Here is a 6,200-nt window from a genome sequence, read left to right as displayed (position 1 = left end):
GTTAATTTAAAAATATATGAATATATATTAAGCACAAGCCTCACTGCAGCCTACCATATTTCTCCTACATTTCTTTCTTCTAATATGGTTTTTATTTTTTTATTTTTGCTTTATTTGGCATTTTGCCCTCATAACATGGTCATTTTTTTATGTAATAAAAATACCCATTTTGACCCATACCTGGGAAGCAGTTATGTATTCTGACCTGGGGTGACTCTGACAAAAAACTGGGGGGGGGGCAAATAACCTAGTTGGACCATCAGACCCCTAGGTGTATCACTGCTCAATTAGTCAGTTACATCCTAGCCAGCCCATTTACATCACGGGGGACAAGGCAGTCTCCATTGTAGACAGAGATGCCCTGCCAGGATATGATGTAATACCGAAACACTCAGCAGTCATGGAGGAGGCCTGGGTAAGCCTAGGGCAACAACCAAGGTAAATATCTCAGATTTGACCGACAGCTTATTATGGAGACTTTGGGGCAACCATTGATGTCCATGTGAGGAATAATTTCACTCTGCCCATTCCCCTTCTTCATATCCTGTGTACTAGGGGTTAGTCTTGCTTCCCCAATGCAGCCCTACCTCTTTTCCCACCTTACAAAAGAAAAAGGTGACAGGGGCTCAGGTGGGAGCAGCTCAGGTAAGTTGCCAGATATGGAAATAACCTGTATACTACACAACGAGTGAAGCCCATTAGAAACCAAGGAGGCAGTTGTTTAGGCACATACGCAAATGATTCTCTGAGTATCAAAATTACAGTGGGATATATTACAGCGGAATATATTTTTCTTGCAATATACCCGATACATTGAACACAATATATAATTCCCTCACACTCCACACTACTTACTGTTGTTGGTGGTAAGCAGTGTCTGGGAGATGTAACATGAATGCTATGGGCCAGTGTTGCCTGCCATCTTTTTAACACATATCCTGACAATATTTTAAATTAAAGTAGAAGGTGGGAATTAAGAAATCATAAAATAATGTAATTTATTTAAAAGGTACCAACAATCAGCTAGTCATTTCAATTATGTTTTGTTGTTATAACTTTATTTTTCAAATGGCATAAAGAAATAACATTGGACTGGTGATTCACCATTTTCTGTAAACTGTGATTCAAGTTATTTATCCTACAAATTAAAATTGAATGTACCCGTGGCACTAGTACAATCAATCTAGATATGGAAATGTTTTTACATCTGCTTATTCATCTCTTGGTGTCATTTTTTTTAATGTTTCTGTATGTTTGTATGTATGTATGTATGTATGTAAAAGCAAGTGCATTGTATATTTTTGAGCAATATTATGAATTAAATCAATGCAGTTATTTTTGAATAATGTTTCCTATGTATTTGAGCAAAATTGATGTACAAAGCATAATTAAACCAAGGCCATCATGAAAATTATATTTTAAAAATATATACAGTATGATCAGCCGTAACATTATGACCACCAGCCTAATATTGTGTAGTTCCCCCTTTTGCCACCAAAACAGCCCTGACCCATTGAGGCATGGACTCCACTAGACCTCTGCTGTGGTATCTGACACCAAGATGTTAGCAGCAGATCCTTTAAGTTCTGTCAGTTTCGAGATGGGGGCTCCACGGTTGCATCCTGTTGTCATGGATTCTCCAGGTAATGATGTAAAAGAAAACATGATTCATCAGACCAGGCCACCTTCTTCTATTGCTCCGTGGTCAGTTCTTAGGCTCACATGGCCATTGTAGGCAGTTGACAGGGGTCAGCAGGGGTACCCTGGCTGGTCTGGTATGCAGCCCGATACACAACAAACGGTGACACTGTGTGTTCTGACACCTTTCTATCAGAGCAAGCATTAACTTTTTTAGCAATTTGAACTACATTCGATTTGACCACATGGGCCAGCCATCGCCCCCCCACGTGCATCAATGACCCTTGCCCTCCCCATGACCCTGTCACCGGTTCACCACTTTTTATAGATACTGACCACTGCAGAACTAGAACACCACCCAAGAGCTGCAGTTTTGGAGATGCACTGACCCAGTCGTCTAGCTATCACAATTGGGCCCTTTCAAAGTCGCTCTATTTATTTATGTCTTTATCTATCCCTATCTCCCTTATCAGGACAGTTAGGACAGTTGACAAGTATATTGCTTACTTTTTACAAGTTAAAATCCTTACATAAGGTTATTTAGTCTACTCAAGAAACAGTGTACTGAACTGTAAAATGTAGGGTTTGGGAAAAATGACAGATCTGATTTAATGTCTACGTACTGAAATGACAGATGAGACTGCATTAAAATACATTCTTATCCCTGGTACATAAAAGATGGAATGATGCATCATTTCTTTACTGAAACACATCGAGAAGTGCTTAAGATGAAGGTGCTTTTTTCCGCTGACAGGGGCCTTCTCTGGCATCAACCAATGAAGGATAGCTGCTCTTCATTGGTTGATGCCAGAGGAGCTCTTTGCCGGAGATCAATAGAGTTGCTCTTATGGAAACTTGGCCTGGGGAGGCCATTGGCTTTGGCGCCAGGAGGTAAAGGTCCGTTACTCTATTGGTCGCCGGCAGGGGCGTCCTCTAGCATCAACCAATGAAAAGCAGCTGCCCTTTCCTTTTACGGATCTTTAACTCCTGGCGTGAGCCTACGGATTCCCCTTCCTGTTAAATAATGCGATGCCACAAAGTCTTAAGGTAGGCTAGAGGCAGTGACTTGTCTGGGGGAAAGGGACCAGGGAGATTAGCTAGGAGATATTTACAAAGATACATGAAGATTCTTTGGTGTTGTGCTTCTTTGTCTTCGTGTACGTTTACCTGCCGCCATATTAGTTTATTCGGTATTCTGTTTGAACAACGAAAACGCAACATTTGTGTTTATTCCGAATACGAATGCACAAGTCTAGAAAATTCTACTACTTAAACCAAGAAACATGACATAAGTGATTATTCCATTGCTCATTTACAAGACAATTTACAGATATTGTAGGATAAATACAAACATACAGTAGTTTTGGCTTTATTAATTTACTAAGCCCCTCATTACAACATATGACAGGTGTTTCCCCATACAGAATAGTTTTATAAAATATTTCTACATTGTGGAGACTAGATAACTTTGTATGCAGATCTTGCATTGGTATTTCTCTTGGTGCCTGTTGGACGACTGATGGATAGATCTACAGCGAAATACAGTATCTAATTAAAAAGTGTGTTTTTTCATGTTTCATACATCCTACAGATTGTCAATCCATATTGATTTCCTTTTTATTATGTTTAAAGAAAAAAACAACCAGGTATTGGACTATGTTTCTGTTCTCTCTGAATAGGGACATAATTCCGGTGCTTTGATTTTGTTTGAAGATGCACCTCTTGTGGTGCGGATTCTGATTTGTCAAACTTGTAATTGCTTAACATCTTAAATAGTAGGTAGTTTCCTAAAAAACAAGATTCCAATGGGTTTACAAAAGTATGCACGGATACCCGCAGTTCTGTCACAAGGCAGAATAAATTAACAAGGAGACCTGTAAAAATTATGTACTGTTAGAAACAGCAATAATCAGGCCACGGGGAAAAAGCCTGGTAGACCTTTGGCCAACAGCGTCACACTCTGACCATAAAAATGTAGCCTGCGGTCGCCCCATAGCCAGCAGTCATCAAAATTTATGTAATCTAGTGGCCACTGGCCTTAAAGTGCCAGGGCTGTCTTGTTGCCTGTCCAGCCTTGGCTACAATACACTAGTATGATACTATGAAGAATTTCCCTTAAGGGACATGTAAAAAATGTTGGGCACAAGGTGACACTCAGCTACCACATGTATTAAAGCGCATACGATGGCTTGAGTGTACTTTGTACTTCTGTAAAACCAATTGCTCCAATATGTAGAGATGTAAAGGAACTCTTTTTTTCACAATGTATGTGAGTACTGTGCTTAACAAAACGACTGTACTTTAATCCAGAGAATGAATCTTCTAATATATGACCAGTATTAATGATAAAATTAAATTAATTGATGCTTTTTGTGTAGACAAAAAAATTTGAGATAAAATGGAAGGCCATTTTATGGCAGGCCTCATTCCTATTGTGTAAAAAATGTGAAACCCTTTTTAAGGTTTTCAACCTGCTTCTGCTTGAAACGATAAGCCTAGAATACACACTTTTAAAGAACACAATATTTTTCTAAATAATAGAAATAGTTCAATTTAAATAAAACAAAAACATTACAGTACCATAATTCTTAATCATATATATTGACTGTTAGAGGCTTCCTTGTTGATTGCACTAGAAAATGTGGTAATGTAACATGAAAACAGTAATTCAGCCTTTTTCAGGTTTTGTGAGTGCCTATTTTTGATGACACAAAACAGCGGGTGGCTAAAACAGAGTTACAGGAAGACTGTTAAAGCACAAATCGTACATTCAATTGTTCATGATACTAGATGACAGGGTTTGAATTGAAGGGTTTTATTATTGCATCTTTGAATTAGAGAGATGGATGGTCAAAATGAATTAGATAAGGATGTTCTTGCAAAGGTGCAGTGGCCATATATATATGCCATTTTTCTGGTTGGAGGGCTATAATTTTTTGCTGTACAAATCTCTGTCGTGAAGTTACCATGGGTAAAGCACTACCTTGAGAAAATGTTATATTTTCCATGGGTAAAACACTACCTTAAGAAAATGTTCCTGAAAAGGGAATCTATCAAGCTCTATCTAAACCATGCTGCCAAATGATCTACACATACTGCAGGCCAAGGAGCTAAAGTGGTACTGATACTGGTACTGGTACTCAATACATCTTAAGAATATCCTAATGCGTGCCCCAGGAAGATTTATGTAATACAAATACGCTCCATTTAACTAACTGCACATTTATTAGCGGCTTAGTTTTGCATGGATCTACACGGGACTGGTTGTAAGTGGTGCTTCTTTTCACAATCAAGCATGAGTACATATTATTATTATTATAACTGTAGTTTGGTCTAAAAGATACCTCTTATAGGGTTAGTGGTGTCTGGTTGCAGTGGTTCTTTGGTGCCCATCCCCATAAGTAACATATACACTAACATACAAACTCGCTATAACAGACCTGGACTAAGCCATCTAGCATACTGGGCAAATCCCAGTTGGGCCACTGGCCATTGGCGCCCCACTCACCTGATCTGCAGTGTCCGGTGGCTGGATATGGCCTGCCACATGCTACGTGAGCGTAAAAAGTGACAGGGCCGCCTCATGATCACCAGTCTGGCCTGGATAACAGCATATGCTAACAAACACACAATCTCTTTCTCCCTCTCAGAAATCTTCCCAAAAGTTGGCAAAACTGCTCCAATTGGATTGAGGTCTGGGTTTTGCCTAGGCCATTCCAAGACATAAAATGTTTCCCCATAGACCACTAGATTGTTGCTTTAGCAGTATGCTTAGGATGCTTTGACCTGCTGGAAGGTGAACCTCCGTCCTATTCTCAAATCTCTGGAAACCTGAAACAAGTTTCCCTTAAGAATTTCCCTATATTTAGTGCCATACATCATTCCTTCAATCCTGACCAGTTACCCAGTCCATGTCGATAAACATCCACACAGTTTGATCCTGCCACCACCATGGATAGTGTTCTCAGGGTGATGCATGAGATGTTGGGATTGCATCAGGACATAGCGTTTTCCTTGATGGCCAAAATGCTCAATTTTAGTTTCATCTGACCAGAGTATCTTCTTCTATATGTTAGGGAGTCTCCCACATTGCTTTTGGCAAACCGCAAACATGCTTGCTTATTTTTTTTCTTTAAGCAATTCTTTTTTGGCCACTCTTCTGTAAAGCCCAGCTCTGTGGAGGGTATGTGTTGGTTGAATTAATGGTCGAATTCTCCTCAGAAAGAGTTTTCCTTTATTTGGATCATGCGCATAATCGAGACAAGGCACACAACACACAAAAGTCGAAGCGTTGTCTAATTACATGTTTGAATTACAGGGTTTATATAACCTCTTATCTACTTCTAATAGCATACATCATTATGATTGGTTACTTTTCAAGCAAGTTACACCTCTTTAAGCTGCATAATTAAGAATGGCCTAGACTTGACCCTTTGCACATATATATAGAACAACATAGAGAAGACGTGTTGGCGTGAACTCGTGCATATATCATAGACTAGACATTCCCCTGCTTTCTTATGTCTTTGTCAGGAATAATATTTACGATAACATAAGCATTT

Source organism: Sceloporus occidentalis, unplaced genomic scaffold, assembly GCF_023333645.1.
Source record: "Sceloporus occidentalis isolate IW3139 unplaced genomic scaffold, rSceOcc1.0.p SCAF_164, whole genome shotgun sequence".
Lineage (NCBI taxonomy): Eukaryota > Metazoa > Chordata > Lepidosauria > Squamata > Phrynosomatidae > Sceloporus > Sceloporus occidentalis.
The sequence above is the reverse complement of the archived record's forward strand: the minus strand, read 5'-3'. Positions refer to the sequence as shown.